The sequence below is a fragment of the Panulirus ornatus genome, chromosome 20 (genome assembly GCF_036320965.1).
Source record: "Panulirus ornatus isolate Po-2019 chromosome 20, ASM3632096v1, whole genome shotgun sequence".
Lineage (NCBI taxonomy): Eukaryota > Metazoa > Arthropoda > Malacostraca > Decapoda > Palinuridae > Panulirus > Panulirus ornatus.
This window is the reverse complement of record NC_092243.1, coordinates 48,461,266-48,486,199: the sequence shown is the minus strand read 5'-3', so window position 1 is coordinate 48,486,199 and position 24,934 is coordinate 48,461,266. Positions and strand designations below refer to the sequence as shown.

The 24,934-nt window shown below is 40.7% G+C and overlaps 1 protein-coding gene across 6 annotated transcripts in view; it reads right to left on the bottom strand.

Annotated features, from left to right (window-relative positions):
- Positions 1-24,934, bottom strand: part of LOC139755988 (uncharacterized) — a 540,334-nt gene that overhangs the window by 184,636 nt on the left and 330,764 nt on the right. The gene's annotated exons all lie outside the window — the stretch shown is intronic.

The window sequence follows — 24,934 nt, the reverse complement described above, 5'->3', positions numbered from 1 at the left end:
TTCTCTCTTCCCTCCTGAAAACCTCTACAAATCTTCACTTCGCCTCCACAAGATAATGATCAGACATCCCTCCAGTTGCACCTCTCAGCACATTAACATCCAAAAGTCTCTCTTTCGCGCGCCTATCAATTAACACGTAATCCAATAAAGCTCTCTGGCCATCTCTCCTACTTACATACATATACTTATGTATATCTCTCTTTTCAAACCAGGTATTCCCAATCACCAGTCCTTTTTCAGCACATAAATCTACAAGCTCTTCACCATTTTCATTTACAACACTGAACACCCCATGTACACCAATTATTCCCTCAATTGCCACATTACTCACCTTTGCATTCAAATCACCAATCACTATAACCCGGTCTCAGGCATCAAAACTACTAACACACTCACGCAGCTGCTCCAAAAACACTTGTCTCTCATGATCTTTCTTCTCATGCCCAGGTGCATATGCACCAATAATCACCCATCTCTTTCAATCAACTTTCAGTTTTGCCCATATCTAGAATTTACTTTCTTACACTCTATCATATACTCCCACCACTCCTGTTTCAGGAGTAGTGCTACTCCTTCCCTTGTTCTTGTCCTCTCACTAACCCCTGACTTTACTCCCAAGACATTCCCAAATCACTCTCCACTTTACACTTGAGATTCATTTCACTCAAGAGCCAAAACATCCAGGATTCTCTCCTCAAATATGCTACATATCTCCCCTTTTTTCTCATCTTGGTTACATCCACACACATTCTGACACCCCAATCTGAGCGTTCGAGGAGGAAGAGCACTCCCCGCATGACTCCTTTCTTCTGTTTCTTCTTTTAGAAAGTTACAATACAATCAATACACCCCCATAAAATTTCCCAGAGTATATATATATATATATATATATATATATATATATATATATATATATATATATATATATGATGATAGAGTGGCAGATATAGGGTGTTTTGGTTGAGGTGGTGTGCAAAGTGAGAGGGTTAGGGAAAATGATTTGGTAAACAGAGAAGAGGTAGTAAAAGCTTTGCGGAAGATGAAAGCCGGCAAGGCAGCAGGTTTGGATGGTATTGTAGTGGAATTTATTAAAAAAGGGGGTGACTGTATTACTGACTGGTTGGTAAGGTTATTTAATGTATGTATGACTCATGGTGAGGTGCCTGAGGATTGGCGGAATGCATGCATAGTGCCATTGTACAAAGGCAAAGGGGATAAGAGTGAGTGCTCAAATTTCAGAGGTATAAGTTTGTTGAGTATTCCTGGAAAATTATATGGGAGGGTATTGATTGACAGGGTGAAGGCATGTACAGAGCATCAGATTACGGAAGAGCTGTGTGGTTTCAGAAGTGGTAGAGGATGTGTGGATCAGGTGTTTGCTTTGAAGAATGTATGTAAGAAATACTTAGAAATGCAAATGGATTTGTATGTAGCATTTATGGATCTGGAGAAGGCATATGATAGAGTTGATAGAGATGCTCTCTGGAAGGTATTAAGAATATATGGTGTGGGAGGCAAGTTGTTAGAAACAGTGAAAAGTTTTTATCGAGGATGTAAGGCATGTGTACGTGTAGGAAGAGAGGAAAGTGATTGGTTCTCGGTGAATGTAGGTTTGCGGCAGGGGTGTGTGATGTCTCCATGGTTGTTTAATTTGTTTATGGATGGGGTTGTTAGGGAGGTGAATGCAAGAGTTTTGGAAAGAGGGGCAAGTATGAAGTCTGTTGGGGATGAGAGAGCTTGGGAAGTGAGTCAGTTGTTGTTCGCTGATGATACAGCACTGGTGGCTGATTCATGTGAGAAACTGCAGAAGCTGGTGACTGAGTTTGGTAAAGTGTGTGAAAGAAGAAAGTTAAGAGTAGATGTGAATATATATATATATATACATATATATATATATATATATATATATATATATATATATATATATATATATATATATATATAAATATTCGCCATTTCCCGCGATAGCGAGGTAGCGTTAAGAACAGAGGACTGGGCCTTTGAGGGAATATCCTCACCTGGCCCTGGGAGAAAGAATACTTCCCACGTATTCCCTGCGTGTCGTAGAAGGCGACTAAAAGGGGAGGGAGCGGGGGGCTGGAAATCCTCCCCTCTCGTTTTTTTTTTTTTTTTTTTTTCCAAAAGAAGGAACAGAGAAGGGGGCCAGGTGAGGGTATTCCCTCAAAGGCCCAGTCCTCTGTTCTTAATGCTACCTCGCTAATGCGGGAAATGGCGAATAGTTTGAAAGAAAGAAAAGAATATATATATATATATATTTTTTTTTTTTTTTTTTTTTTTTTGCTTTGTCGCTGTCTCCCACGTTTGCGAGGTAGCGCAAGGAAACAGACGAAAGAAATGGCCCAACCCACCCCCATACACATGTATATACATACGTCCACACACGCAAATATACATACCTACACAGCTTTCCATGGTTTACCCCAGACGCTTCACATGCCCTGATTAAATCCACTGACAGCACGTCAACCCCGGTATACCACATCGATCCAATTCACTCTATTCCTTGCCCGCCTTTCACCCTCCTGCATGTTCAGGCCCCGATCACACAAAATCTTTTTCACTCCATCTTTCCACCTCCAATTTGGTCTCCCACTTCTCCTTGTTCCCTCCACCTCCGACACATATATCCTCTTGGTCAATCTTTCCTCACTCATTCTCTCCATGTGCCCAAACCATTTCAAAACACCCTCTTCTTCTCTCTCAACCACGCTCTTTTTATTACCACACATCTCTCTTACCCTTACGTTACTTACTCGATCAAACCACCTCACACCACACATTGTCCTCAAACATCTCATTTCCAGCACATCCATCCTCCTGCGCACAACTCTATCCATAGCCCACGCCTCGCAGCCATACAACATTGTTCGAACCACTATTCCTTCAAACATACCAATTTTTGCTTTCCGAGATAATGTTCTCGACTTCCACACATTCTTCAAGGCTCCCAGGATTTTCGCCCCCTCCCCCACCCTATGATCCACTTCTGCTTCCATGGTTCCATCCGCTGCCAGATCCACTCCCAGATATCTAAAACACTTTACTTCCTCCAGTTTTTCTCCATTCAAACTTACCTCCCAATTGACTTGACCCTCAACCCTACTGTACCTAATAACCTTGCTCTTATTCACATTTACTCTTAACTTTCTTCTTTCACACACTTCACCAAACTCAGTCACCAGCTTCTGCAGTTTCTCACATGAATCAGCCACCAGTGCTGTATCATCAGCGAACAACAACTGACTCACTTCCCAAGCTCTCTCATCCCCAACAGACTTCATACTTGCCCCTCTTTCCAAAACTCTTGCATTCACCTCCCTAACAACCCCATCCATAAACAAATTAAACAACCATCGAGACATCACACACCTCTGCCGCAATCCTACATTCACTGAGAACCAATCACTTTCCTCTCTTCCTACACGTACACATGCCTTACATCCTCGATAAAAACTTTTCACTGCTTCTAACAACTTGCCTCCGACACCATATATTCTTAATACCTTCCAGAGAGCATCTCTATCAACTCTATCATATGCCTTCTCCAGATCCATAAATGCTACATACAAATCCATTTGCTTTTCTAAGTATTTCTCACATACATTCTTCAAAGCAAACACCTGATCCACACATCCTCTACCACTTCTGAAACCACACTGCTCTTCCCCAATCTGATGCTCTGTACATGCCTTCACCCTCTCAATCAATACCCTCCCATATAATTTACCAGGAATACTCAACAAACTTATACCTTTGTAATTTGAGCACTCACTCTTATCCCCTTTGCCTTTGTACAATGGCACTATGCACGCATTCCGCCAATCCTCAGGCACCTCACCATGAGTCATACATACATTAAATACCCTTACCAACCAGTCAATAATACAGTCACCCCCTTTTTTAATAAATTCCACTGCAATAACATCCAAACCTACTGCCTTGCCGGCTTTCATCTTCCGCAAAGCTTTTACTACCTATTCTCTGTTTACCAAATCATTTTCCCTAACCCTCTCACTTTGCACACCACTTCGACCAAAACACCCTATATCTGCCACTCTATCATCAAGCACATTCAACAAACCTTCAAAATACTCACTCCATCTCCTTCTCACATCACCACTACTTGTTATCACCTCCCCATTTTCGCCCTTCACTAAAGTTCCCATTTGCTCCCTTGTCTTACGCACTTTATTTACCTCCTTCCAGAACATCTTTTTTTCTCCCTAAAATTTAATGATACTCTCGCACCCCAACTCTCATTTGCCCTCTTTTTCACCTCTTGCACCTTTCTCTTGACCTCCTGTCTCTTTCTTTTATACATCTCCCACTCAATTGCATTTTTTCCCTGCAAAAATCGTCCAAATGTATATATATATATATATATATATATATATATATATATATATATATATATATATTTTTTTTTTTTTTATACCTCGTCGCTGTCTCCCGCGTTTGCGAGGTAGCGCAATGAAACAGACGAAAGAAATGGCCCCACCCCCCCCATACACATGTACATACACACGTCCACACACGCAAATATACATACCTACACAGCTTTCCATGGTTTACCCCGGACGCTTCACATGCCTTGATTCAATCCACTGACAGCACGTCAACCCCTGTATACCACATCGCTCCAATTCACTCTATTCCTTGCCCTCCTTTCACCCTCCTGCATGTTCAGGCCCCGATCACACAAAATCCTTTTCACTCCATCTTTCCACCTCCAATTTGGTCTCCCTCTTCTCCTCATTCCCTCCACCTCCGACACATATATCCTCTTGGTCAATCTTTCCTCACTCATTCTCTCCATGTGCCCAAACCACTTCAAAATACCCTCTTCTGCTCTCTCAACCACGCTCTTTTTATTTCCACACATCTCTCTTACCCTTACGTTACTTACTCGATCAAACCACCTCACACCACACATTGTCCTCAAACATCTCATTTCCAGCACATCCATCCTCCTGCGCACAACTCCATCCATAGCCCACGCCTCGCAACCATACAACATTGTTGGAACCACTATTCCTTCAAACATACCCATTTTTGCTTTCCGGGATAATGTTCTCGACTTCCACACATTTTTCAAGGCTCCCAAAATTTTCGCCCCCTCCCCCACCCTATGATCCCCTTCCGCTTCCATGGTTCCATCCGCTGACAGATCCACTCCCAGATATCTAAAACACTTCACTTCCTCCAGTTTTTCTCCATTCAAACTCACCTCCCAATTGACTTGACCCTCAACCCTACTGTACCTAATAACCTTGCTCTTTTTCACATTTACTCTTAACTTTCTTCTTCCACACACTTTACCAAACTCCGTCACCAGCTTCTGCAGTTTCTCACATGAATCCGCCACCAGCGCTGTATCATCAGCGAACAACAACTGACTCACTTCCCAAGCTCTCTCATCCCCAACAGACTTCATACTTGCCCCTCTTTCCAAGACTCTTGCATTTACCTCCCTAACAACCCCATCCATAAACAAATTAAACAACCATGGAGACATCACACACCCCTGCCGCAAACCTACATTCACTGAGAACCAATCACTTTCCTCTCTTCCTACACGTACACATGCCTTACATCCTCGATAAAAACTTTTCACTGCTTCTAACAACTTGCCTCCCACACCATATATTCTTAATACCTTCCACAGAGCATCTCTATCAACTCTATCATATGCCTTCTCCAGATCCATAAATGCTACATACAAATCCATTTGCTTTTCTAAGTATTTCTCACATACATTCTTCAAAGCAAACACCTGATCCACACATCCTCTACCACTTCTGAAACCACACTGCTCTTCCCCAATCTGATGCTCTGTACATGCCTTCACCCTCTCAATCAATACCCTCCCATATAATTTACCATCACCATATATATATATATATATATATATATATATATATATATATATATATATATACATATAAAGAGGAGTGAATGTTGGGGTGAAGAAGGTGGTGAGAGTAAGTGAGCTTGGGAAGGAGACCTGTGTGGGGAAGTACCAGGAGAGACTGTGTACAGAATGGAAAAAGGTGAGAACAATGGAAGTAAGGGGAGTGGGGGAGGAATGGGATGTATTTAGGGAATCAGTGATGGATTGCGCAAAAGATGCTTGTGGCATGAGAAGAGTGGGAGGTGGGCTGTTTAGAAAGGGTAGTGAGTGGTGGGATGAAGAAGTAAGAGTATTAGTGAAAGAGAAGAGAGAGGCATTTGGACGATTTTTGCAGGGGAAAAAATGCAATTGAGTGGGAGAAGTATAAAAGAAAGAGACAGGTCAAGAGAAAGGTGCAAGAGGTGAAAAAAAAGGGCAAATGAGAGTTGGGGTGAGAGACTATCAGTAAATTTTAGGGAGAATAAAAAGATGTTCTGGAAGGAGGTAAATAGGGTGCGTAAGACAAGGGAGCAAATGGGAACTTCAGTGAAGGGCGTAAATGGGGAGGTGATAACAAGTAGTGGTGATGTGAGAAGGAGATGGAATGAGTATTTTGAAGGTTTGTTGAATGTGTCTGATGACAGAGTGGCAGATATAGGGTGTTTTGGTCGAGGTGGTGTGCAAAGTGAGAGGGTTAGGGAAATTGATTTGGTAAACAGAGAAGAGCTTTGCGGAAGATGAAAGCCGGCAAGGCAGCAGGTTTGGATGGTATTGCAGTGGAATTTATTAAAAAAGGGGGTGACTGTATTGCTGACTGGTTGGTAAGGTTATTTAATGTATGTATGACTCATGGTGAGGTGCCTGAGGATTGGCGGAATGCGTGCATAGTGCCATTGTACAAAGGCAAAGGGGATAAGAGTGAGTGCTCAAATTACAGAGGTATAAGTTTGTTGAGTATTCCTGGTAAATTATATGGGAGGATATTGATTGAGAGGGTGAAGGCATGTACAGAGCATCAGATTGGGGAAGAGCAGTGCGGTTTCAGAAGTGGTAGAGGATGTGTGGATCAGGTGTTTGCTTTGAAGAATGTATGTGAAAAATACTTAGAAAAGCAAATGGATTTGTATGTAGCATTTATGGATCTGGAGAAGGCATATGATAGAGTTGATAGAGATGCTCTGTGGAAGGTATTAAGAATATATGGTGTGGGAGGCAAGTTGTTAGAAGCAGTGAAAAGTTTTTATCGAGGATGTAAGGCATGTGTACGTGTAGGAAGAGAGGAAAGTGATTGGTTCTCAGTGAATGTAGGTTTGCGGCAGGGGTGTGTGATGTCTCCATGGTTGTTTAATTTGTTTATGGATGGGGTTGTTAGGGAGGTAAATGCAAGAGTCCTGGAAAGAGGGGCAAGTATGAAGTCTGTTGGGGATGAGAGAGCTTGGGAAGTGAGTCAGTTGTTGTTCGCTGATGATACAGCGCTGGTGGCTGATTCATGTGAGAAACTGCAGAAGCTGGTGACTGAGTTTGGTAAAGTGTGTGGAAGAAGAAAGTTAAGAGTGAATGTGAATAAGAGCAAGGTTATTAGGTACAGTAGGGTTGAGGGTCAAGTCAATTGGGAGGTGAGTTTGAATGGAGAAAAACTGGAGGAAGTGAAGTGTTTTAGATATCTGGGAGTGGATCTGTCAGCGGATGGAACCATGGAAGCGGAAGTGGATCATAGGGTGGGGGAGGGGGCGAAAATTTTGGGAGCCTTGAAAAATGTGTGGAAGTCGAGAACATTATCTCGGAAAGCAAAAATGGGTATGTTTGAAGGAATAGTGGTTCCAACAATGTTGTATGGTTGCGAGGCGTGGGCTGTGGATGGAGTTGTGCGCAGGAGGATGGATGTGCTGGAAATGAGATGTTTGAGGACAATGTGTGGTGTGAGGTGGTTTGATCGAGTAAGTAACGTAAGGGTGAGAGAGATGTGTGGAAATAAAAAGAGCGTGGTTGAGAGAGCAGAAGAGGGTGTTTTGAAATGGTTTGGGCACATGGAGAGAATGAGTGAGGAAAGATTGACCAAGAGGATATATGTGTCGGAGGTGGAGGGAACGAGGAGAAGAGGGAGACCAAATTGGAGGTGGAAAGATGGAGTGAAAAAGATTTTGTGTGATCGGGGCCTGAACATGCAGGAGGGTGTAAGGAGGGCAAGGAATAGAGTGAATTGGAGCGATGTGGTATACAGGGGTTGACGTGCTGTCAGTGGAGTGAATCAAGGCATGTGAAGCGTCTGGGGTAAACCATGGAAAGCTGTGTAGGTATGTATATTTGCGTGTGTGGACGTGTGTGTGTACATGTGTATGGGGGGGGGCCATTTCTTTCGTCTGTTTCCTTGCGCTACCTCGCAAACGCGGGAGACAGCGACAAAGTATAAAAAAAAAAAAAAAAAAATATATATATATATATATATATATATATATATATATATATATATATATATATATATATATATATATATATATATATATATATATATATATGTGTGTGTGTGTGTGTGTGTGTGTGTACATGTAGGAAGAGAGGAAAGTGATTGGTTCTCAGTGAATATTGGTTTGCGGCAGGGGGTTTGTTATGTCTCCATGGTTGTTTAATTTGTTTATGGATGGGGTTGTTTGGGAGGTGAATACAAGAGTTTTGGAAAGGGGGGCAAGTATGCAGTCTGTTGTGGATGAGAGAGCTTGGTAAGTGAGTCAGATGTTGTTCACTGATGATACAGCACTGGTGGATGATTCGTGTGAGAAACTGCAGAAGCTGGTGACTGAGTTTGGTAAAGTGTGTGAAAGAAGAAAGCTGCTGAGAATAAATGTTAATAAGAGCAAGGTTATTAAGTACAGTAGGGTTGAGGGACAAGTCAATTGGGAGATAAGTTTGAATGGAGAAAAACTGGAGAAAGTAAAGTGTTTTAGATATCTGGGAGTGGATTTGGCAGTGGATGGAACCATGGAAGTGGAAGTGAATCATAGGGTGGGGGAGGGGGCGAAAATTCTGGGAGCCTTGAAGAATGTGTAAAAGTCGAGAACATTATCTCGGAAAGCAAAAATGGGTATGTTTGAAGGAATAGTAGTTCTAACAATGTTATATGGTTGCGGGGCATGGGCTATGGATAGAGTTGTGCGGAGGAGGGTGGATGTGCTGGAAATGAAATGTTTGAGGACAATATGTGATGTGAGAAGGCTTGATCGGGTAAGTAATAATAGGGTAAGAGATGTGTGGTAATAAAAAGAGTGTGGTTGAGAGAGCAGAAGATGGTGTTTTGAAATGGTTTGGTCACATGGTGAGAATGAGTGAGGAAAGAGTGACCAACAGGATATGTGTGTCAGAGGTAGAGGGGACGAGGAGAAGTGGGAGACCAAATTGGGGGTGGAAAGATGGAGTGATAAAGATTTTGAGTGATTGGGGCATGAACATGCAGGAGGGTGAAAGGTGTGCAAGGAATAGAGTGATTTGGAATGATGTGGTATACTGGGGTCGACATGCTGTCAATGGATTGAACCAGGGCATGTGAAGCGTCTGGGTAAACCATGGAAAGTTCTGTGGGGCCTGGATGTGGAAAGGTAGCTGTGGGTTCGGTGCATTACACATGACAGCTAGAGACTGAGTGTGAATGAATCTGGCCTTTGTTGTCTTTTCCTGGCACTACCTCACACATGTATGGGGGGGAGGAGGGTGTCATTTCATGTGTGGCGGGGTGGCGACGGAAATTAATAAAGGCAGCAAGTATGAATCATTTACATTTGTATATGTGTATGTTTCTGTGTATGTATATATATATGTATACGTTGAAATATATAGGTATGTATATGTGTGTGTGTGGACGTGTATGTATATACATGTCTATGTGGGTGGGTTGGGCCATTCTTTCATCCTTTTCCTTGCGCTACCTCACTAACGTGGTAGACAGCAACAAAGCATAATATAGTAATATATGCTTAAACATAAATAAATATATATACATACATACATATGCATATATACACATGTACATATTCATACTTGCTCACCTTCATCCATTCACAGTGCCACCCTGGCCCACAGGAAACAGCATTGCCGCCCCTTGCATCAAGAAGGAAGTGCCAAGAAACAGACTTCTCATGCCAAAGACTTTCCTAAATACTTTCCATTCCTCACCCACACCTCTGGTTTTGCTTATTCTCACCTTCTGCCATTCTCCACCCAATCTCTCCTGGTATCTCCCCACACATGCTCACTCACTTTCACCATCCTTTTCCTCTTTTCAAAAAGCTTTTACAAGCTTTCATCCTTGCCTCCATCAAGTAGTGATCAGACATCCCATCCCTCTCTCAGGACATTCACATCCAAAATTCTCCCTTTGCACACCTATTAAACAAGACATAATCCAAAAATTCCCATCAAACCCAATGCTACTCACCTGTGTATACTTATACATTCCCTTTTACAAACCATGTATTCTCACCTTCTGCCATTCTTCACCTAATCTCTCTTGGTATCTCCTCAAACATGTTCACTCACTTTTACCATCCTTTTCCCACCTATATTATTTCCTCTTTTCCAAATGCCTCTACAAGCTTTCACCTTTGCCTCCATCAAGAGTGATCAGACATCCTATCCCCCTCTCAGCACATTCACACCCAAAATTCTCTCCTTTGCACATCTATCAATCAGTACATACTCCAAAAATTCCCATTGACCCCCAACCCTACTCACCCATGTATACTTATATATTCCCTTTTCTAAACCAAGTATTCTCTATCACCAGTCCTTCTGTACACATCTCCAAAAGCTGTTCATCACTTTCATGTAAGGTGAATATAAATGAGTACACTAATTCCCCTAATTGTACATTCAACTGTGCCACAGTACAATTTTTCATTCAAAGTGGGTAACTCATACCCCTAGTTATATCCTAACTGCCAATTTTTCCTCTCTTATATTCAAATCACCCATCACTCATACTTGATTATTTACTCAGCTTCTAACACATTCATCTCTGTTCCTTGCCCCTGTCACTACCAAATGCATAAGCATTAACAGTCACCCACAACCCTGTCCATTTTCATTTCCAGCCACATCGGTCTGAAGGTCACTTCCTTACACTCTCACATATTCCCACAACTCCTTCTTTGGCAGAGGTGCCACCCTTTTCCTTTGCTCTTGCCTTCATACTAACCTGAAGACCTTACCCCTTGGACATTCCAAAGCTAACACTTTCCCCTTAAGCAAAATTTCTTTCCCCAAACACACAAACTATCTCTCTCTCTTTATCCAGGTTACATCCTCATACATTCAGACATCCGAGCCTTCACCTTAAAACAGGACAAACAGAACTTTGTTGTAGAGCTGAAGGGTTTTAGAGGCAAAGCCATTGTGAGCAACTCTGGTATGGCATCTGGTTATGAATCCGGTCAACCACTTTAAGTAATATTTTTCATGGACAGTGGTGTCAACTATTTTTTGTGTAAAGATGTGTCGGGGGAGCATCAGATGATTTGTTGATATCTATTTATATTCATTTATTTTGCTTTGTCGCTGTCTCCCAGGTTAGCGAGATAGCGCAAGGAAACAGACAAAAGAATGGCCCAACCCACCCACATACACATGTATATACATACACGTCCACACACGCAAATATACATACCTATACATCTCAACGTATACATATATATACACACACAGGCATATACATATATACATATGTACATAATTCATAGTCTGCCTTTATTCATTCCCATCGCCACCCTGCCACACATGAAATAACAACCCCCTCCTCCCTCATGTCTGCGAGGTAGCACTAGGAAAGGACAACAAAGGCCACATTCGTTCACACTCAGTCTCTAGCTGTCATGTAATAATGCACCGAAACCACAGCTCCCTTTCCACATCCAGGCGCCACAGAACTTTACCCTAGATGCTTCACATGCCCTGATTCAATCCATTGACAGCACGTCGACCCCGGTATACCACATCGTTCCAATTCACTCTATTCCTTGCACACCTTTCACCCTCCTGCACGTTCAGGCCCTGATCACTCAAAATCTTTTTCACTCCATCTTTCCACCTCCAATTTGGTCTCCCACTTCTCCTCGCTCCCTCCACCTCTGACACATATATCCTCTTGGTCAATCTTTCCTCTTCATTCTCTCCACGTGACCAAACCATTTCAAAATACCCTCTTCTGCTCTCTCAACCACACTCTTTTTATTACCACACATCTCTCTTACCTTTACATTACTTACTCGATCAAACCACCTCACACCACATATTGTCCTCAAACATCTCATGTATAGCACATCCACCCTCCTCTGCACAACTCTTATCTATAGCCCACGCCTCGCAACCATATAACATTGTTGGAACCACTATTCCTTCAAACATACCCATTTTAGCTTTCTGAGATAATGTTCTTGACTTCCACACATTCTTCAACGCTCCCAGAAGTTTCGCCCCCTCCCCCACCCTATGATTCACTTCTGCTTCCATGGTTCCATCCACTGCCAAAGCCACTCCCAGATATCTAAAACACTTTACTTCCTCCAGTTTTTCTCCATTCAAACTTACCTCCCAATGGACTTGTCCCTCAACCCTGCTGTACCTAATAACCTTGCTCTTATTCACATTTACTCTTAACTTTCTTCTTTCACACACTTCACCAGACTCAGTCACCAGCTTCTGCAGTTTCTCACACGAATCAGCCACCAGCACTGTATCATCAGCGAACAACAAGTGACTCACTTCCCAAGTCCTCTTATCCACAACAGACTGCATACTTGCCCCTCTTTCCAAAACTCTCGCATTCACCTCCCTAACAACCCCATCCACAAACAAATTAAACAACCATCGAGACATCACACACCCTTGCCACAAACCTATATTCATTGAGAACCAATCACTTTCCTCTCTTCCTACACGTACACATGCCTTACATCTTCAATAAAACCTTTTCACTGCTTCTAACAACTTGCCTCCCACACCATATATTCTTAATACCTTCCACAGAGCATCTCAATCAACTCTCATCATATGCCTTCTCCAGATCCATAAATGCTACATACAAATCCATTTGCTTTTCTAAGTATTTCTCACATACATTCTTCAAAGCAAACACCTCATCCACACATCCTCTACCACTTCTGAAACCACACTGCTCTTCCCCAATCTGATGCTCTGTACATGCTTTCACCCTCTCAATCAATACCCTCCCATATAATTTACCAGGAATACTCAACAAACTTATACCTCTGTAATTTGAGCACTCACTTTTATCCCCTTTGCCTTTGTACAATGACACTATACAAGCAATCCGTCCATCCTCAGGTACCTCACCATGAATCATACATACATTAAATAACCTTACCAATCAGTCAACAATACAGTCACCCCCTTTTTTAATAAATTCCACTGCAATACCATCCAAACCAGCTGTCTTGCCGGCTTTCATCTTCCACAATGCTTTTACTACCTCTTCTCTGTTTACCAAATCATTCTCCCTAACCCTCTCACTTTGCACACCACCTTGACCAAAACACCTTATATCTGCCACTCTATCATTAAACAGATTCAACAAACCTTCAAAATACTCACTCCATCTCCTTCTCACATCACCACTACTTGTTATCACCTCCCCATTAGCCCCCTTCACTGAAGTTCCCATTTGTTCCCTTGTCTTACGCACTTTATTTACCTCCTTCCAAAACATCTTTTTATTCTCCCTAGAATTTAAAGATACTCTCTCACCCCAACTCTCATTTGCCCTCTTTTTCACCTCTTGCACCTTTCTCTTGACCTCCTGCCTCTTTCTTTTATACATCTCCCACTCATTTGCATTATTTCCCTGCAAAAATCATCCAAATGCCTCTCTCTTCACTTTCACTAATAATCTTACTTCTTCATCCCACCACTCACTACCCTTTCTAATCTGCCCACCTTCCACGCTTCTCATGCCACAAGCATCTTCAGCACAAGCCATCACTGCTTCCCTAAATACACCCCATTCCTCCCCCACTCCCCTTACTTCCATTGTTCTCACCTTTTTCCATTCTGTACTCAGTCTCTCCTGGTACTTCCTCACACAAGTCTCCTTCCCAAGCTCACTTACTCTCACCACTCTTTTCACCCCAACATTCTCTCTTCCCTCCTGAAAACCTCTACAAATCTTCACCTTTGCCTCCACAAGATAATGATCAGACACCCCTCCAGTTGCACCTCTCAGCACATTAACATCCAAAAGTCTCTTTCGCATGCCTATCAATTAACATGTAATCCAATAACACCCTTTGGCCATCTCTCCTACTTACATATGTATACTTATGTATTTCTCTCTTTTTAAACCAGGTATTCCCTATCACCAGTCCTTTTTCAGCACATAAATCTACAAGCTCTTCACCATTTCCATTTACTACACTGAACACCCCATGTACACCAATTATTCCCTTAACTGCCACATTACTCACCTTTGCATTCAAATCACCCATCACTATAACCCAGTCTCATGCATCAAAACTACTAACACACTCACTCAGCTGCTCCCAAAACACTTGCCTCTCATGATCTTTCTTCTCATGTCCAGGTGCATATGCACCAATAATCCATCTCTCTCCATCCACTTTCAGTTTTACCCATATCAATCTAGAGTTTATTTCCTTACACTCTATCACATACTCCCACCACTCCTGTTTCAGGGGTAGTGCTACTCCTTCCCTTGTTCTTGTCCTCTCACTAACCCCTGACTTTACTCCCAAGACATTCCCAAATCACTCTTCCCCTTTACCCTTGAGCTTCAGAGCCAAAACATCCAGGTTCCTTTCCTCAAACATACTACCTATCTCTCCTTTTTTTCTCATCTTGGTTACATCCACACACATTTAGACACCCCAATCTGAGCCTTTGAGGAGGATGAGCACTCCCCGCGTGACTCCTCCTTCTGTTTCCCCTTTTAGAAAGTTAAAATACAAGGAGGGGAGGGTTTCCAGCCCCCCTGCTCACGTCCCCTTTAGTCACCTTTTATGACACGTGAGGAATGCGTGGGAGAGGATTGTTTTTGATTGAAGTCTTCTACAATATGTTTTGTGATGGTGAAATAATTGGGTCTAAAGCCATGTTGTGTATGTGAGAGTAGGCCATAAGCCAAGTTGCATACATGGGAGCAGGGTACTTTGCATGATCCTATTGTGGATCTGTTTTTTAAAGAGTGTGGATATTGAATCCAGACAGAAGTGATATCGAACAATAGGAAGAGGGAGAGTTCAGTGGCTTAGAGTGTTCTAGGAGTGGTACTGCGTTGCAGAGATTCCAGGTGTTAGGGAAGTTTTGAGTACCCAAGAGTGGTTGAAGATATCTTTAAGCATCTGGATTATAATAGGGCTAAAGTGTTTTATGAAAAAGTTTGTTATGCTGGGGCTTATTGTAGGAAAGTCCTATACTGATTTCATTGCACTGCTTGTACCAGTGGGAATGAATGGTGGGTGAGCAGTTGTTTCTTTATGGATTTTGTGAGGGTTTTCATAAGTTCCTGTTTAGGAATATGAATAATTTGTTATTAGTGTCTCAAGAGAAAGTTTACATGTTCTTTTGGAGATGGGATGTCTTTGGATTGGGTCAGAAGTCACTTCATAAGTAGGGTGTGGGTTGGTGCATTAGGTGTGAATCTAACTGTTTGGTTATAACTTACCCTATCTTGCAGTGACTTTGAAAATCCTTACCTTGTACTGGCTTTCTCAGATCACGTACAGCTCAGTCCACAACCATGCTGTCATACTAGTCCTCTGCCCATTCAGGCTGTTGTTCGCTACGGAATGAAGATCTACATAACTTCCACATCCTGGTTGATCTGGTTCATCTTTAGTAGATACATGTCACAGCCCTTGAATTTCTCCACTAAATGGTCCACAGCATTTCTTATGGTTTCAAGCAATGAGTTACACAATTTTGGGACCAGCATGATCATTTTTCTCTAATCTTACTTATTGCATCTTTCAATTCTGGTGGTGAAAGTTTAGTCTACAACACCTGTTGTGCTGTCTGAGAATTTTTCAAAAGCAGATTAGGAACCCTACCTTCCAAGATTTTCCAAGGGTACATTATAATACATATCTCCTGTCTGCATTTAAGAGAAAACAGCCTCAGTGCCTTCAGTTGTATCATGCAGATTAAGTTCTTAGCAGCAACAATGAGGGCTGTGAAAGATCTCCGAATATTCTCAACTCCTGAATTTTACCTATCCTGAAATGTGATGGTAACATATAGCGGTATTCTATTCAGAAGAGTGTCATTATAAGTACCTGTAGAACATCCTCCTCCATTTCAGCTCCCTGGGTTTGAAGGTCCTTAAAATCCAGCATGAAACCCTTTTGAAAGAGTAAACCACTGTTTTGTTATGTTTTCTTGATGTAAGGTCATCAAATATCATTACTCTATTGTCTTTTACATTGCCCTTCCAATATATATAGTTTGTTTTTGTTTGGTACTCCACACTTTCTAATTTCTTTCCTCCTCTATGGAAAAGTTGACTCTTTTAACCATCAAAAAGCATCTTTTTACCAAAAGCCCACCACAACATAAGACTTGTGTCAATAGTTTTTCATTGTTTGCTACTGAAGAGAATTCTCTACTTATTCTGATACTGTCTGCAAAGGATCATATGAAACTACAATTTGCATTTGCATTTACATCAAATATAAGACTGAGAGACAGTAATGATACATATACAGTTCCATAAGAAAATGGATTTTTTGAACTTGGATCAACTGAAAGTGCATGATTTACAATTATGTGTTGTGCTCCATAGACCTATAATCAATTCATCGTTTGGATATAAAACCAGCACATGAGGTGCTGTTCAATTGGAAAACCCAGCAGATTTCATTATATCTTCATTTTTTAGGTTAATTAGTTCCTTTTCAACACTAAATCCCAAAATATGTGGTACAGGTTAAGGCTTACAAAACTTAGGATACAAAGTAGATCATTATTCAGTACACTTTGTCTATGCTTCACTTAAGAAATTTTCAGAACATATTTAGGAAAACCATTAGTCAACATGATACACCAATGACCACTTTAAGTTTTTGTAAACAGTCTCTGCCCAAAAGATTAAGACCAGTACCTGGCAGAGAGAGATATGGATGGAATCAAATAAGACTGTTTTAGTAACACAAATCATCGTCTGGCTTACTGGATGTAGTTTCTCCTGGATATCTGTAAATGTTAAAACCCTAGGTCTTTACGTAAAAAGTTCTGGTGAGAGCATATACAAATAGCTATGCTTGCTGGACACAAAGTGCACAAAAGAAGAACATATTAACCAGGATTCTCACAAGACGGATTACGATCTTGAGTCACCTTAAGTTTGATGACTTAGTTTTTCAAACGGCAAAATAAAAACATATCAACCAGGGTTCTCTCAAAACAGATTATGACCTTGAATCACCTTAACTTCAATGACTTAGTTTTTCAAACAGCTGCAAAGTGATTTTGGAACTGACACTTGCAACAGTGTATTCCATGTTGAGCAAAGTTTTCTAGCTTGTCATGGAATCATTCACAACAAAATACACTCATCACTGTGTACTGTAGTTTTACCTCTTGTTATTTTGATTTGCCTTTGCTTGACAAATGTCTTTATGTTTCTCTCTCAAAGATCTTTACCAAGTCAAATGTGCTAAGTTTTTTGAACTAACACTATCTGACATCATATTAGCTAAATACTTTTTGCCTGGAAGCAAAAAAATGTGGGTACATGTGAGATTTCTACGCTCACTGGGTGCCCAAAACACAAGATCAGGTGGCTGCTTCCGACAACATCTCATCATTGCCTCACCTCATTCAAGAGATCAAGACCCAATGGACCCAGAACATGGACTTAGAGTACACCAGAAACCTTGCCAAGTCCATGCCCAGATGTCTGCAGATTTTAATCAAGGCCAAAGAAATACACAGTACTTAAATGTAGATGTGACATTGCTTTTGAAAATGTATGGGGAGGCGCACAATGTTTTTTGTGGGCACTTTATTCTATACTGCATCAGAGGGCAAAGTATTCTTTTATCTACATTTATGGTTGTCAATGTTTTCTTGATGTATGCCAAGAACCTCTGCAATCTTAAACACCTCTTCTTAACTATAATTAATGAATAAGGAAGGCCAAATTTTTACTATCAACTAAAGACCACAAATTTCTTTAGCCAATGGTGTCACTTTGATGCATCAGCATAGGTAGGCTCTACAGCAGAGGGAGCTAATAAGACACCTGTCACCATCTGAACTCCAATCAAACCTTTATCTGAGCACCAAAAACAATGTTGAATGAGATAAAACTCAACTGTCAAGATTCAAACCTTTTGATGTCTGGAGATCAAGATTTGTATCTTCTTTGATCTGTCCCTCTAGCTACAATTGGTACTTAACTACAGACTCCTTAAGTACTTCACAGAACCTCTTGTAACACTGTTCTCCACAACGAATATTGAATTCTGTGTCCTAATTAAGGGTCCACAAAAAGATGTTTAGCACTGCATACCTATCTATCTATCAATATCTCTGATGCCCATTCCCTCTGGGAACTCCCTGAAGGGGGGTGACCAAAGCAAAAGAGTTCATAACTGGTGAACTCAAGTGCCATTACTTAGCCTTTAGTGCCTCACCCTTAACAGGCCACCGGCAGAGGGCAACTCTAACACAATATTTCCAGAGGCTCCTACCTCATGTTCCTTCCAACAATTTTACCTAATGTTCTTGTCTAATGTACCAACCTATCACTTCTACCTAATGTGTCCAACTAATGCTCCTACCTAATGTTCCTACCTACTTCTAACTCTTGCTCCAGCCATTTTGCCAAAAGAAAGGGCTAACGCATAGTGCTTCCTGTAGGAAAATCTAGTTATGAAGAATGACTGTGTGAGTTAAGTATTGTCAAGTGTTTCATGTGACAAAGAGAGACTGCATGCTCAAGAATACAATGTCAGCAGTCCATATGTGGATGAGACAGAAAGAAAAGACAGCTACCCAAGTCAGAGGAGTGCAACTTGACAACCTAAAGTGCTGGCTCACTATGCAACCGGCACTAACCCTCCCGATACCCAGGCAGGTAGTGCTGGCAGTATACTTCCCTTGTTGGTGGCTGCCTATCAAGTACTACCTCAGCATAATTTCTTCACATTCATCTCTTATTGTCAAGGTTCCTTTCTGATTCTACTATTATTCCTTCACTATCCATACTCAAATTCAAAGACTACATGATCACACTTCCCAAGTGGGGTGCCATAGTTGATGTTTTCTGATTTTTTGGTGTTATTAAATAGTTGCAGCACTGCTGGAATAAGCAGCTCTTGCACAGATCCTACAAGATGAAGCTTGTTTTCTTATAATGCACAATTGCTTCTCTTGCCTAAGAAAGGAAGTGTTAGGAACAGATGAACAATTACCTAATCAACACTTCTCAGATATTCTCAGATATCATGTATGTATAATGCACCACAACCAGAGCCTGCTATCCACAATCAAGTTCCACAGATTTCAAAGGTTTACTTTGATCACTCCACATGCCCTAGTTCAGCCCACTGACAGCATATCACCCCTATACATCACATCAATTAAATTCATTCAATTCCATGCATGCCTACCACTCTCCTTAATGTTCCAGCCCCAATACTCCTATGTCTCCTTCAATCTAGCCTTCTCTTTCCTGCTTGTTCTCCCACTACCTCTTCCTCTCGACACATCTGACACAAAGGTCTTCTTCATCTTTACTCGCTCATATCCTTCATCTGTCCGAATAATTTCAGCAGACCTGGTCAGCTTTCTCAATCAGACTACATTCCACACTTTACTCTTACACTGTCTATCTATACATATTCAACCTACCTCATGCCACAACCTGTCCTTGGGCACATCATTTTTAACAAGTCCCCATTCTGTTCTTTTGTATTCAGGGCCCAAGACTTGTATCATTCACCAATGTTGGAACTATTTTATCTTCAAAAATATCCATTTTTGCCCTTACAAACTGTGACCTCTCTTTCCACACACTCCTTAATGCACCCAGAATCTTAGCTCCACTCCGAACCTATGATTCACTTTAGCCCCCATAGTTCAGTTCACTGCTATCCACTTCCAGACACCTAAAGCACTTCCTTACCTCCAAATCTTCCTCATCCAGACTTATATTCAAACTAACCTATCTCATCTTCTCCTGCATCTCATTAACTAACTTTTGTTCACATTTGCTCTTAATTCTTTCCTTATACACAAACTCTCAACTGCTGTCACTAGCTTCTAGGTTTCTTTCTGGAAAATGCAAAAGAAAAAAATCACACAGTGTTCTTCTAGGAGGTGATTATACTGGGTACAAGAGTGTGCTTCATATCCTGAACTTAAAGACTGTCAGCAATGTAAGATCTGTTTCTTAAGTTTAGTATGGCTGTCGAAATTAATGTAATATTACCTATTGCATCCCACTATTCAGTCTACCTACAAGTGTAACTCACTAGGCACCAAAAGAAAGAGATGGTATGCAGCTGTATGAACAACACTAGCTCTAATATTTCTTAACAAATTTCTCTGTCACTTTGAAGTCAGAGGACTGTGAATGACTATCAACGGATAATTCACCTGACAATAGTTTCTTCAGAAGAGTGTGAATGACTATCAAGAGATAATTCACCTGACAATAGTTTCTAATGACCTTACTTTATCTCTCATTCCACCTTTCTAAGTTGGGCTCTTCTTTAAGAGTAAACTGGAGAGAGCATCTCAACATGCAACTGGGAATCAGTTATCCTTTTTTTCCATACTTGATCATTGTTCCCTGTGATAGTGATGCAGTGTCATGAACAGACGAAGAAAGGCCACATCCACTCACACCCATTCCCTAACTGTCATTTGTAATGCACTGAAACTCCAGCTCCCTATCCACAACCAGGCCCCAGAGATCTTTCCATGGTTAACCCCAGATGCTTTATATACTCTGGTTCTGTCCATTGACAGTACATCATCCCATTTCACTCTATCCCTTGGGTGCCTTTCATCCTCCTGCATGTTCAGGCCCTGATCACTCAAAATCTTTTTCATTCCATCATTTCCACCTCTAATTTGGTTTCCCTGTTCTCCATGTTCCATCCACTTCTGATACATATATCCTCTTTGTCAACCATCCCTCAATTATTCTCTCCATATGTCCAAACCATTTCAGCACATCCTCTTTGATCAACTCTCTCAACCAAGCTCTTTTTATTGCCACACATCTCTCTTACCCTTTCATTACTCATCTGAGCAAAACACCTCACACCACATATTGTCCTCAAACATTTAATTTCAAACACAATTCATCCACCTTGCATAGCCTTATCTATAACCCAAGCCTCACACCCATATAATATTGTTTGGACTATCATAACTTCAAACATATCTATTTTTAACCTCCCAAATAACATTCTCTCTTTCCTTACAATATTCAGCACTCCTAAACCTTTCACCATCTCATCCATTCTGACTCAATTCTGTTACTGTGGTTCAATTTGCTGCTATATCCACTCCCAGGTATCTAAAACACTTCATTTCCTCCAAATTTTCTTCATTCAAACTCACACCACAACTAAACTGTTTCTCAAACCTGCTAAACTTAACCTTGCTTTTATTCACATTTACTCTCAACTTGCTCCTTTCACATACTCTTCCAATTTCAGTCACCAACTGCAGTTTCTCACTTGAATCTCCTACCAGTGCTGTATCATCAGCAAACAACAACTGACTCACTTCCCAGGCCCTCTTATCCCTCACTGACTGCATACTCTCCCCTCACTACAAGATTCTCACATTTACATCCCTCATCATTCCATTCATAAACAAATAAAACAACCATGGTGAAATCACACACCCTGCTGCTGACCAATCTTCACTTGGAACAATTCACTCTTCTCTCTTCCTAATTGTACACCTCCTACACCCTTGATAAAAACTTCCCAATGCTTGTAGCATCTTTCCTCCCAAACTATATACTCTTAAGGTCTTCCACAAGACATCTCTATCAACCCTATCATATGCTTTATCCAAATCCATAAATGCTACATCTAAATCCATCAGTTTTTAAAGTATTTCTCACACATTCCTTAAAGCAAACACCTGATCCACACTTCCTCTATCACTTCTGAAACCACACTCTTCCTCCCAAATCTGATGCTCTGTACATAACTTCATCCTCTCAATCAATACCCATCCATACAACTTACCAGGTACACTCAACAGGTTACACCTCTGTAGTTGGAACAGTTATCTTTATCCCATTTGCCTTTATACAATGGCACTATACATGCATTCAGCCAATCCTCAAGCATGTCACCATGATCCATACATATAGTGAATATTCTTACCAAATATTCAGCAACACAGTCATCTCCTTTCTTAATATATTCAACTACAATACCAACCACCCAAGCTGCCTTGCCACAATTAATCTTAAGCATGGCTTTCACTACCTCCTCTCTTCATCAAACCATTCTCCTTGACTCTCTCCCTTTGCATATCACCCTGACCCAGACACATTACATTTGCCATCCTATCATCAAACACATTCAGCAGTCCTTCAAAATACTCACTCCATCTCCTCCTCACATCATCACTACCTATTAACACTTCCCCTTTTGCCCCCTTCACCAATGTTCCTATTTTTTTTTTACATTAATAACCTTTCAAAATATCCTCTTATTAGTCCTTTTTCAACCACTTCACCTTCCTTTTGACATCCTCCTACTTTCTCTTATACATCCCTCAATCATTTGCACTCCTTCCCTCTAAAAAATACCCAAATTCTCTTTCTTCTTTCACTATGAGCTTTGCTTTTGCATCCCACCACTCAGTACCCTTCCAAATCCTCCAATCTTATCACCTTTCACATGCCACATGCATTTCTCACACATGCCATCACCACTTCCCTAAATACCTCCCATACCTCAACTACTCCCCATGCTTCATTTACTCTCACCTTTTGCCATTCTATGCTCAAACTCTTCTGCTACTGCTTCACACAAGTCTTTTCTAAGCCCACTTACTCTCACCCCTCTCTTCTCACTGACTGTGTTATCTCTTTTTCAAGAACTACAAATCTTCACCCTCATCTCTAAAAGATAATGATCAGACATCCCACCAGCTGCCCCTCTCAACACATTTCAATCCTAAAGTCTCTCTTTTGCTCTTGTATCAATTAAAATGTAATTCAATTATACCCGCTAATCATCTCTCAGATTCACATACGTATTACTTGTATATGTCCCTATTTTCAAACCTGGTATTTCCTATTACTTGTCCTTTTTCATTTTCATTCATAAAGCTAAGTACTCCATACACCCCAATCACATCCTTAACCCCCACATTACTTACCATCACATTCAAATCACCAATCACTAAAACCTTATCTCTTACATCAAAACTGCTGACTTACTTACTCAGCTACTCCAAAGCACTTAGCTCCTCATGATCTTTCTTATCATGACCTGGTGAATAAGTGCTAATAATCACACATCTCCTCCCATCCACTTTCATTCTTACCCACATCAGACTAGAACTTACTCCTTTACTCTCTTTCACACACTCCCATAACTCTTGCTTCAGGATTAGTGCTACTCCTAACTTGGCTCTTGTTCTCTCAACGACCCAACTTTGTTCCAGACACATTTCCAAACCATTCTTCCCCTTTATCCTTCAGCTTTGTTTCAGTCTGAGCTAGAACATCCAGGTCTCTTGCCTTAAACATACTACCTCTCTCATCTCTGCTCATTTTGGTTACATCTACACACATTTAGACAACTCAGCCTGAGCCTTTGTGGAAGATGAGCACTCCCTGTTTGACTCCTTTTGTTCCATCTTTTAGAAACTGAAATGCTTTTTAAATGCATAATCCCCTGATTGTGTAGAGGAAGGAGAAGTCTAAGAGTAATAATGATGCGATATACATTTGAGCCAAAGGAAATGCTTATGACTTGGCTTGTGTTATTTCTACACAAAGCTAAAAGCAAAAAATTTCAACATTAAGGTTTTGGAATCTGAATTCCAATACAAAAAGAATCTAAGTGCAGCGTAAACAGCACAAAAAAAAGAGTATCATGACAAATATACAAAGTCAGTAAGTAAGTCCCTTATAAAACCAAACTCATTTTAACAGACTTTGGGGTAAAATGGAAAAACTATAAAACTTCCTTTTTCAGATTCATTCTCAATACAGAACTGACACCTCTGTGTTCACATGATAATCTATACGGTGCCATTCTGCATTTCTCTTAATCATATTGGGCTATTGTTCCTACTCTCTAATGGTAATTTTCTTGTGATTACAAGTTTATGCAATTTCTGCAAGCATGCCCAATGATATACAGAAAGCTACTGGTGGCACCTAACACTAAAGAGGTTGCATATTTGAGTATCACACCAAATTATTTGAAGATGATGAGAGGCACCATCATGAAGTCTAATCTGGTTGAGTACAACTGCAGTATTCACCAGTTACAATGTGATACTACATATTACTGTGTAGCGATTCTGATAAATTCCTGCAACCTATATAAAGAAGTGTATCATTATCTAAAAGCCAGGAATAACTGTATTAGTGAATATGAAAGAAGAAATATGTAATTCTAAATCCACTCTACCCTAATATTTATGTCTAGCCTTTCCCTCCTCCACCATCAATGCTGCATATTTTTCCTGTTACATACAATCAATGTTTCAATGTTTCAAATAGGACTCAGTTGGATTATATACATTCATTTTTTGGTATAAAAGAAACTTTCAGTTTAATGCACAGGTTGTCATAATCTGTTACTTACTGATTAATCATATTCTAGCATAGATAAAGTGAATGACTATAAAATTATAAGATAGCTTTTTAGGTGATAATGTTCAGTAGTATATCTCTTGCAACCTATCTATCTTTCAAAACCTTCTGTAATAAATGATAGCTGTGGCTAATTTCCTTTGCTTCATCTCCCTCAGAACAAATCTCATATTTACAAATGGAAAAATTGA